General features: G+C 39.3%; 1 protein-coding gene across 1 annotated transcript in view; it reads left to right on the top strand.

Annotated features, from left to right (window-relative positions):
• The window catches only part of agbl5 (AGBL carboxypeptidase 5), a 370,120-nt gene that overhangs the window by 56,441 nt on the left and 301,355 nt on the right, over positions 1-12,324 (top strand). The window lies entirely within an intron of this gene.

Here is a 12,324-nt window from a genome sequence, read left to right as displayed (position 1 = left end):
ATGACTTTTTTTCAAGATTTTAGACGACATGCTGTACTGTAACTTTTTTCAAGATTTTGGACGAAATGCTAGACTATGACTTTTTTTCAAGATTTTAGACGACATGCTATACTATGCGTTTTTTCAAGATTTTGAACGACATACTATACTATGACCTTTCTTCAAGATTTTGGACGACATGCTATACTATGACTTTTTTTTCCCAATATTTCAAATGACATGCTATACTGTGACTTTTTTTTCAAGATTTTAGACGACATGCTATACTATGACTTTTTTTCAAGATTTTAGACGAAATGCTATACTATGACTTATTTCAAGATTTTAGATGACATGCTATACTATGACTTATTTCAAGATTTCGAACAACATGCTATACTACAGCATTTTCTCATGATTTCGAATGACATGCTATACTATGATGTTTTTTCAAGATTTTGAACAACATGCTATACTATGATGTTCTTCCATGATTTTGAACGACATGCTATACTATGACTTTTTTTCATGATTTTGGACGACATCCTATACTACGACTTTTTTTCATTATTTTGGACGACATACTATACTATGACTTTTCTTCAAGATTTTGGACGACATGCTATGCTATACTATGACTTTTTTTCAAGATTTTAGACGACATGCTATACTATGACTTTCAAGATTTTAGACGACATGCTATACTATGGACTTTTTTTTTCAAGATTTTAGACGACATACTATACTATAACTTTTTTCAAGATTTTGGACGAAATGCTAGACTATGACTTTTTTTCAAGATTTTAGACGACATGCTATACTATAACTTATTTCAAGATTTTGGACGAAATGCTAGACTATGACTTTTTTTCAAGATTTTAGACGACATGCTATACTATGTGTTTTTTCAAGATTTTGAACGACATACTATACCATGACCTTTCTTCAAGATTTTGGACGACATGCTATACTATGACTTTCAAGATTTTAGACGACATGCTATACTATGGACTTTTTTTTCAAGATTTTAGACGACATACTATACTATAACTTTTTTCAGGATTTTGGATGAAATGCTAGACTTTGACTTTTTTTCAAGATTTTAGACGACATGCTGTACTGTAACTTTTTTCAAGATTTTGGACGAAATGCTAGACTATGACTTTTTTTCAAGATTTTAGACGACATGCTATACTATGAGTTTTTTCAAGATTTTGAACGACATACTATACTATGACCTTTCTTCAAGATTTTGGACGACATGCTATACTATGACTTTTTTTTTCCCCCAAGATTTCAAATGACATGCTATACTGTGACTTTTTTTTCAAGATTTTAGACGACATGCTATACTATGACTTTTTTTTCAACATTTTAGACGACATGCTATACTATGACATTTTTCAAGATTTTAGACGACATGCTATACTATGACTTTTTTTTTCAAGATTTTAGACAACATACAATACTATGACTTTTTTCAACATTTTGGACGGCATGCTATACTATGACTTTTTTTTCAAGATTTTAGACGACATGCTATACTATGACTTTTTTTTCAAGATTTTCGACGACATGCTATACTATGACTTTTTTCAACATTTTAGACGACATGCTATACTATGACTTTTTTTTCAAGATTTTAGACGACATGCTATACTATGACTTTTTTTCAAGATTTTAGACGACATACAATACTATGACTTTTTTCAACATTTTGGACGACATGCTATACTATGACATTTTGCCACGATTTTTGACGACGCTCAACAAAAGTTCAGTCAGGAACACTTTCTCTGTGCTCATACATTCACAATTCTCTCCATCCCACTCCCACTGCTTCCTCTAATCAGCTGACCATGAGTGACTCTTCTAGTCATCCAAAAAAAAACCTTGCCATGATCTCTCTCTCCGAGTCAGGATGCCACTGCAAAATTTTAAATCTGCTTTCTCTTCTGCTGCTGTCAGCTGTCATTTTAGGTGGAATCTTCGCTCCCTCCTCCACTGCATTCACCTCCAGCAATCATATCCAGAGTCCAGGACAAGCTCGACAAAGGCTCATTACTCTACTCATCCAGATCATCAGCACTTCTCCATCTTATTGTCATCTCATCTTCACCACCTCTACCACCACTAGTGTCTAGACCCCAGGGGGTTCCCTATTCGACTATGGATTCATCACCCTCCTTATATGATACCATCTCTACGTGGTCTGATCGCCAGAGAATTTCCCACTTTTTATTCTTATGTTAACATGTAAATAAATATTTTTACCATAAAAAATGAGTCTGTGTTACTGAAATGCTATAATTTTTCATCATTTTGGACGACATGCCATGCTATGACATTTTTTCATGATTTCATACGACATGCTATACTATTGATGTTTTTTCATGATTTCAAACGACATGCTATGCTATAACTTTTTTTTCATAATTTCAAACGACATGCTATACTATGACTTTTTCCATGATTTTAAACGACATGCAATACTATGACTTTTTTCATGATTTTGGAAGACATGCAATACTATGACTTTTTTCATGATTTTGGAAGACATGCTATACTATGACTTTTTTTCAAGATTTCGAACGACATGCTATACTATGACTTTTTTTTTCATGGTTTTGAACGATATGCCATACTATCACTATTTTCATCATTTTGAATGACATGCTATACTAAAACTTTTTTTCAACATTTTGAACAACATGCCATACTATGACTTTTTTCATTATTCTGAACGACATGCTATACTATGATATTTTTTTCATGTTTTTGAACGATATGCCATACTATCACTATTTTCATGATTTTGAACGACATAGTATACTATGACTTTTTTCATGATTGTGAACGACATGCTATACTATGGTTTTTTTCATGATATCGAATGACATGCTATACTATGACTTTTTTTCCCCAAGATTTTAGACGACATGGTATACTATGACTTTTTTCATTATTCTGAACGACATGCTATACTATGACATTTTTTTCATGGTTTTGAACGATATGCCATACTATCACTATTTTCATGATTTTGAACGACATAGTATACTATGACTTTTTTCATGATTTCGAACAACATGCTATACTATGACATTTTTTCATGATTTCGAATGACATGCTATACTATGACTTTTTTCCCAAGATTTTAGACGACATGCTATACTATGATGTGTTTTTCACGATATCGAACGACATGCTATACTATGAGGTTTTTTTCATGATTTTGAACGACATGCTATACTCTGACTTTTTTTTCATAATTTTGGACAATATGCTATACTATGACTGTTTTTTCAAGGTTTTGAACCACATGCTATACTATGACTTTTTTCATAATTTTGGACAACATGCTATACTATGACGTTTTTTCATTATTTTGGGCGTCATGGTTCTTTCATGATTTTGGACGACATGCTATACTATGACTTTTTTTCAAGATATCGAACAACATGCTATACTGTGAAGTTTTTTTCATGATTTAGAACAACTTGCTATACTGTGACTTTTTTTCAAGATTTTGGACGTCATGCTATACTATGATGTTTTTTCATGATTTCAAACGACATGCTATACTATGATGTTTTTTCATGATTCTGAATGGCATGCTATACTATGACATTTTTTCATGATTTTGGACGACATGCTATACCATGACGTTTTTTCATGATTTTGGACGTCATGCTATACTATGACTTTTTTTCATGACTTTGAACGACATGCTATCCTATGACTGTTTTTTCAAGATTTTGAACAACATGCTTTACTATGTCTTTTTTTTAACATTTTGAACAACATGCTATACTATGAAGTTTTTTCATTATTTTGGACGTCATGGTTCTTTCATGATATTGGACAACATGCTATACTATGACGTTTTTTCATGATTTCGAACGGCATGCTATACTATGACTTTTTTCATGATTTCGAACGACATGCTATACTATGACTTTTTTTCATGATTTTGGACATCATGCTATACTACAACCTTTTTTTTCATTATTTTGGACGACATGCTATACTACGACCTTTTTTTTTCATTATTTTGGATGACATACTGTACTATGACGTTTTTCCGTGATTTTGAACAACATGCTATACTATGACATTTTTTTCAAGATATCAAATGACATACTATACTATGACGTTTTTTCAAGATTTTGGACAACATCCTATACTATGACTTTTTTCATGATTTCGACCAACATGCTATACTATGACATTTTCTCATGATTTCAAATGACATGCTATACTATGATGTTTTTTCAAGATTTTGAACAACATGCAATACTATGACTTTTTTTCATGATTTTGGACGACATGCTATACTACGACTTTTTTTCATTATTTTGGATGACATGCTATACTATGACGTTTTTCCATGATTTTGAACAACATGCTATACTATGACTTTTTTTCATCATTTTGGACGTCATGCTATATATTATGACTTTTTTCATGATTTTGGACGGTATGCTATACTATGACGTTTTTCCATGATTTTGAATGACATGCTATACTATGACATTTTTTCAGCCTTTTGAACGACATGCTATACTATGATTTTCTTTTCAGTATTTTGAATGGCATGCTATACTATGACGTTTTTCATGATTTTGGATGACATGCTATACTGTGGCGTTTTTTCATGATTTTGGACGACATATTATACTATACTATGACCCCATGTGATTTCACCCCAGATTAAAATTAATTTACAGAACGTTTTCAGATTTTTTTTTTATTATTTAAACTTGTATTTAAAATCAAGGGTCAGTATTGTAACTCAGTTGTAATGACCCTTTAAAGAAAAGTTTATTTAGTGTCACACTGGAAAACTTTTAGGAGCTTGATATAAACACTAGTTCTGACTCTGGAACTAACTAACTCTGAACGCCCCTGTTTTCTGATAACCTACCTCCTTTTAGAGTGTCAACCTGCTGTGAAGGTTGAGCTCCCATGTGTGGAGGTTAAGGGCAGTTTCAGGTGCGGAGGTTAAAGTGACACAGTGTCCCTCCGGTCAGGGTGTATTTTAGTGTATTAGCTGGTGTTGATCCTGAACTGACAGTTAATCAGAGGTGGCATCAATTAAACAGTGTTCGGCTCAGGTGACTACTCTGCGGCGCTGGACGTTTTGTGCGCCGCTGACCCCCGTGACTCATACACACACGCTGTCATGGCGAGCAGCCGGAGCCCAGTTAACCACTGCACCACCCTGGACTGCACCCCCTGCGAGGTGACACTCAATTATGGATGACCATCATTAGAAACCAGACACGCCGGAACACAGGCTAGCCCAGACTGACACACACACACACACACACAACACTTGTGATGGGCACGGTGATTATTCTCAGAGACACCCAAGACTATTGAAGTGCTAATGGGGTAACACCATCCATTTCATTTCATAACTGCTGCACCTGTAACCCCTGTGGCCTCCAGGTGACCACCAGCATGCATTTTTATATCAGTATCATCATTAGCAAATTAAACTTGGTGTCAAATTATATAATTATAACTAATTACATTTCAAAATATGTTTTTATTTTTGTTTGTTTGCAGGAAACTGAATTTTGGATGATCATGCAATAACAATGTAGTGTTCTTCTCTGCTATCTGGAGGTTGACTCTGGGAGCAGCTGCACGTTTGTTCTTTTGTCTCTGCTCTTAATCCTGCATTTGTTCTATGAAAAAGCGAACACAAAGGACACATCTCTCATCAGTCATTAACAGAGGGATTAAGCTGTAATACATCAAATGATGACACAGACAGTCGTGCATCCACAATGTGCCCGCACACACATCCAATAAAGGTTTCAGCTTTCAGACAGGAATCTGTATGTCTATCCACATCTTATTGTCTCTATTAACTTTATCTTAGCTATGGCAGCTTCATTGCTCAAGAAATATCTCAAAAACCATTAGATCAATTACCATGCAAGTCTGCACAAACATACTGTAAGCTTCTCTCAAGGCTCATTTATGCTCCCTTTGCATATGAAAAAAGATAATGTCCATCACTGCCTTCATACTTCCATGCTTCCTTCATGTTGGCATAGATGCAGCAGATAGATGGCACTAGAGGGTGGAGTCAAAAGTTTACTACAACAACAAACGAAGCCTCAGTGGAGGCGGTCGTAATATTGCACCTTTAAATGGACAGTGCAATAGACGGTTGTGATCTATGTGGCCATAACGTTACATCCCCACGTTAACCCCAGACCTTATTTTAGGCATCTCATCACAACCCAAACTTACTTACAGGTTTTAGGATTCCTTCCTGCAGCACTACATAAAGATGGACGACCTAACAGCTCCCCAAACATGAAGCCAAAACATCTCGATCACCCCCTAGTGGCCAAACTAAAAACTCAAAGTAAACGTCACATACATTTTTTCCCCAAAGATGGTTTTTGTTAATTTCTCTGATAAGATCTGTTTTAATTAGTTATTTGACTTTGTAACATCATGATTCACATCTATGTGAGCCAATCAATGTGCTCACCATCAATGGCACTGCTTGCGATTGGTTAGATGAGTGTATGGGTGGGAACTCTGTACTGGCTTCAAACGACGTGCAATGTGGCAGTGACCGTGTCTGGGATAATTTAGCTTAATCTTTGTACAGTGGGAGGAAGCAGGGACACATTGTCCATCTTTACAGTCTACAGTCTGTACAGTGTGGGTTTATTCACCCCAAATAGCCACCAACAGTCCAGCTGACAAATACATGAAATTTACACAAGGTGAACATGGGCTTTAATTTCTGTCTGGACACACCATGTTACTCGATATCTACAAGCTTGAGTGTGTACAGCGAGTGCACATACATACTCAACTGGACTGAAGACCATGTGGATTCACACCTCACAGAAGTCTCTGGAAAGGTAAAATAAGTAAGACAGAGAGACGCTGTCTGTTCTGAGGTTTCTCTAATGAGTAACTAGCACCTCCCCAAAATGACAAACATCAGAGGAAGCAGTCGACATGTCCAGACATGTTTAACAATGCCAACAAACCAAATTAAACACACAGATGCATGACTAACCCCCAGTGACCACAACTGGCCGTCTCTATAGCATCTTACCTAACGGGGCGTGACAGTGGCTGAAACTTTAAGGCAACGTCCTACATTCTGTATAAGCAACTGAGAGCGGGAGAAACGAGCCAAGTTTGTGCGGAGGGAGGAGGTGAGGATCACCAAAGATCGAAGGTAAGAATGCATCTCAGGACAAAAGACGAGACAGTAGGTGGAGAGGTAAACAGTGAAGATGAAGCATCCTTAGATACTCATTAATAAAGTCAATATAATAAAGCCTTGTGAATTGCCTCCTCTATGAAGCCAGAGATGTTATTAACTCAACAGGAAACTGCATCCATTCTTCTCTTAAAATGACACCAGGCTTTACATCAAGGTTCTGTTCATCAGCATCACTGCAGAAGTAAAAAAGGCCTTGAAACCCTGCTGGAACCAGTGTATAGTGACTGTATTATTGTCACACAACCAGAATTGTTGAGGCCAAGTACTAGTCAAGTCTCACTTTAAGGCAAATGAGCCCCAGCAGCTATTGGTCTGGCATTGATAAGCCACAGAGGGCAACGGCCAATATTTTGTGAGATGTGGTTTAGCCAGCGGGTGTCTGGGCTAAGACTCATCTCAGTGCGCCGGTCATTTTGGCGAATCTCTAATTCCCTCTGTTTCAACCATTGCCTTGCACCTCCCCACAGGGACTGTTACCTGTCTCTCTAATAAGATTGGTAGATACCTGTCAAACTACAAACGGAACCCAGAACACCTCTGATACCACAATCTCTCAAGATTCTGCATACATATGTCAATATCCGTTTATAGAGTTTAGCTCACTGGTAGTTGGGTTGAAAAGGCTAATCTGGTCTTCCAGGTCACTGAATGTGTTAATCCTCCTACAGACTGAGATTTTAGCAGTCTTATTAGTTTAGTGCAGCTACACCGTACGATGTGGATCTAATAAACTTGGTTACAACATCATGTTTGATGTGTACAGACTGTACGATGACAGCGCCTACTGAATCACAGGTTACAACGTACGATGCAACAGCTTTCCATACTGTGGGTGCAAGGATGCTGCAAGGGTTATCACTTCTACAACTGTGAAGCACAACACAGAGTCACATCATTAAATAACCTACAGTTTTGTGGGCACTATATACTGTGGTGTGTATGTGTGTGCTAGCTGCTAGGTTGCTCACCTGGCAGCCGTAACTCCGCCCCTATTTCCTTCAATGCTTCGTCCTTCTTTACACAATCATGGTAAAAGCTGGAGGACACGTCATACAGGCAAGGCTTCGGCTGCCACAACTCCACAAGGTTTTCCTCTTTGCTGGAATCACACACATTTCATTTGGGTTTAGCGCCAGTGCGTCATTTCATACTGTATTTCTATTGGTAGATCATAAGTGCTAGATCACAGGCAAGTGGACTTGCCTGCGTTTCTTGAGGACATTTCACCTCTCATCCAAGAGGCCTCTTCTGTTTTAACCGACTGGCGCAGAGTCACGGGCTTTAAACTCTGCGTGGGTGTGGACCCTTACAGAGTCGTTAATATCACATGTGACTCGTTGACCCATCTGGCCTTCATGTGTGTCGTTAGGGTCAGATGGGTCCATAACTGGTGTCATAGCCCACTTTCTCTGTAAAATGATGGTCGTTCCAGTTTGATGCTTGGAGCCTGGGACTTGCAAACGTCTTCCAGAAACGCAAGTCCAGTTGCCTACGATGCAGCGCTTATGATTACCATGACCTGGATGACTGACAATATTCAGCGACACAGACATAGGTGGTAACAGCAGTCACACGGTGAGATGGTCATCCCAAATTTTTGACACTGTCAGAATTTTATCCCAGGCTGTCTTTGATCGCAAGAACGTGACAACGGCCATCCTCGAACCCTTCTCACTGTTTTAGAGCCAGGACCAAAGATATCGACCTCGATACCTCGATTCTCTCATGCTGGTCATCTTAAATAGTGATGGGCAAAGCAGTTTAGATGTTACTGAATCCCTAGAATCAGGTCATTAAAAAGATGTGTTCAAAAGATTCCTTCACCGAATCGTTCAGTGCTTGGCGGGAGGAGCCCTGACAGTGTACTGCGTAGTCCGACTCACTGAACTGACACACGGCTGAGCTGCTGTTGCGTCTGCCCTGCCCTGGTGAGTCTCATTACTGGCCAGCCTAACGTTTTAAGTTTGTTTATCTGGAAACTAAGTCTGATAAAACAATGGGGAGGTGTGTGATTGTGTCTATGTGGCTTGACTCCTAGCTACATTAGCCGTTAGCTTGGAGAAAACGGTCCTTATGAATGTGTATTGCTGAGAAGAAATGATTTGAATCACTCAGGGATCGGGGTTATGTCCTTCATCGAGTAATTCGTTCACCGAGTGATTCATCACACGGTAGGCAGTCCCTTCCTGCACCCTGGCTGCCTCGCAACTCGAGAGTGATTCATTGTTTGCACGGACCGAATCGGCAGTTTCACTCCCAGCCTGCATGCTCGCTGCTGAGCTCAACTGAACTGAGAAATGAACGAACCAGTTCCAGAAGTGATTCAGTTCAGTATGTTCACTCAACAGATTCGTTCTTTTGAACGATTCGTTCACGAACGACACAACACTAATCTTAAGTCTGGGACAGCTCAAAGTCACACAGTGTATACTGGGCTTTACAGGGAGTGAAGTCCAAGTCCCAAGACTTCCTTTTGGTGACTTCCGTCTGGTTGGAGTCAAGGTCTCAAGCCTTTACCTCTGTATTCACTGTTCTCTTGTTGTCACAGCCACACAGATCTGTAGCTATTTCAACCTGTCGATTCCTCTTTCTAAAGACGCTTAAGCTATAGGTTGACTTTCACTTTGCTCTTTGCTCTGATTTTTTGGATGCTGTCAAGAGGTCAACACACTGAGTGAAAGAGTACAGAAGTGAAAGCATCACTGATCCTGTGATCGCACGGATCCCGACAACAGGTTCTACATCACCGTTTGATGTTACAGCTGCATGCTCTTCTGACGGATGTTCACTGTAGCATGCATGTAAACACAATGTTCCAGTAGCTATGGATACAACCTTATGCCCAACATGCATTATTAATCAGTTTTCCATACCTTGTTTGTCCATTTCTTACGCACATGCACCATTCAGTCAGTCCGACTGAGCTTAAGAAGGATAATGATGCTCGTTTAGACCAGCAAACATCTCCAGCATCCAAAAAAAGCTTTTTATTTGTCCCCTGCATCAGCGATAATATCACACTAAAATCAGCTTAACTGTTTCTGAAATACTTTTTTTTTAGAAGTGTATTTCTTTAGGCTTACTTAACTTGGCAGTATGACTGTTAACCAGCCGTTCGTGTTTAGTGTAATGCCATTGTCCAGTGTGAATGTGTGTGTTTGTCTGATACAGTATCAGAGCTTACTGGTTCATATCAGTGTTAAGTAGCCAGAGAGGTAACTGGAGTGGGGGATATATCCACCTCACTGGGTTCAATCTGTCCTCATTGCGCACACGCAAAACATGCGCTGTACGCCAACACACACACACACACACACACACACACAATCAGAGTATCAGGTAACAGCCCTTTAAATTATTTAGTAGCTACGAAGAGTGCCGCGATGCAGCAACCAGATTCCTCCACATCTCTGCAGCTCACCGGAATATTAATGATCCAGAGACGGTGAGAGAAGAGGGCAGAGAGGACGTATGACTGAGGGGAAAGACGCAGATTTGGGGGGAAACACAGCTTGGATTTTGTGGTATACATTAGTTTTGCAGTGGTAAGACGAATCATTAAGAAAACACATCCTCACAGTGGTCGAGTGAAGAAGTGGCTTTGTACAGTCAAATGCTAAATACATTACAATATGGCCACATTAAAGACTTGTGTTGTAGCTGAAGGTTCATTCATTAATGTAAAACATCTTTAAAATGGTATTAAAAAGTGTCAACGTTTTAAGTTTAGGATACTGCCATGATTCGACCATAGCCATTTTGGTCCATTCTACAAAACACTTCTCATTAGGCCCGTTTCCACCGCAGGAACTTTGGGGTAATTTTACGGGGCCGGGCCGTTGGTGCATGTCTCCACCGCAGGAACCACCCCCGAAGGACAGAGTTCCGCAACTTTTACAGGGGCTAAACAAGTCCCTGCCTCGGAGTAGGTACTCAGAACAGCCCCGAGAAACTCCTGGCTGGGGCTTGGGGATTACTTGGTGCTGATTGGATATACTCAAGGCGGGATGTGACATTTTGTAATTAATAACATGGTTATCGTAGATTAGCTGGGCTGACCATTAGCTGTGAGCGATGTCTGTAATAACTCAATAAACGGTCCGTGAATAAAATATTTTTTCCAGCGGATATCTTAGTTTCAACATGATTGAGCTAGCAAAGCAGTTTTGTGTTGCTATGTGCGGTATTTATTCAGTTTTGGGAAATCACGATGTCTAGAAAGCATCAGCTGACAGAGACAGCTAACAGCAGCAGCAAAGCTAACATCAGGACGTCATCTGTTAAAAGCCTCCCGTTGTCGGATACGACATGAAACTACTCCAATTAGCTCAATCATGTTGTAACTAAGACATCCGCTGGAAAAAAAAAATTTTTCACGGACCGTGACCGGAGTTATTACAGACACTGCTAACGGCTAACGGCGTCCCTACGCCCCTACGCCCCTATGTCACCCTGGTCAAAATGGTCGTGCAACAATTATGTCACATACAGAGCCCGGTAACTTTACAGGAACCTTCCTCCTACTCCGCTCTCTCAGTGGAGACGCGGCGGTTGAGAGGGTCGAGCGAGAGGACGTTCCTGTAGTAGGCCCTAGTTCCTGCCCCCCAAATAGTACCAGGAACTTCTTCAGTGGAAACGGGTCTATTGTAACTTGAGAAGACTCATCGGTTTACCAAACAAATAGTTGTGGTAGTACTAACAAAATCCTGTGTAGTTATCAGTGTAGAAAGGAACAAACCGGACATGTATTTCTAATTAATAAATAGGTAACAAGTTATTAATAACTCTGAATCAAAGTACTGATGCATTCTTAACTAGTCAGTGGCCTAATTTAGAAAATCGGCAGATGCTAATGCTAGTTAGGTCATTAGTGCAACATTTTTTGCTGACACTAGATATAGAACAAAAGCCAGAGACTTTATCGTATTAAGATGCTGTGAGCTGCAGATTCACCACTTCTAAGCAGAAGGCAAATGATAACGTTATCTGCCTCCATCTCACCCTGGGTCTGGATCTGCAGCTGCCTGTACTGGAGAGCAGTGTTATTTTAAGGAGTGTTCACTCTGCAGCTA

The sequence above is a fragment of the Epinephelus fuscoguttatus genome, linkage group LG11 (assembly GCF_011397635.1).
Source record: "Epinephelus fuscoguttatus linkage group LG11, E.fuscoguttatus.final_Chr_v1".
Taxonomy (NCBI): Eukaryota; Metazoa; Chordata; class Actinopteri; order Perciformes; family Serranidae; genus Epinephelus; species Epinephelus fuscoguttatus.
Note: the sequence above shows the minus strand (reverse complement) of the source record. Positions and strands in the feature narration are given on the sequence as shown.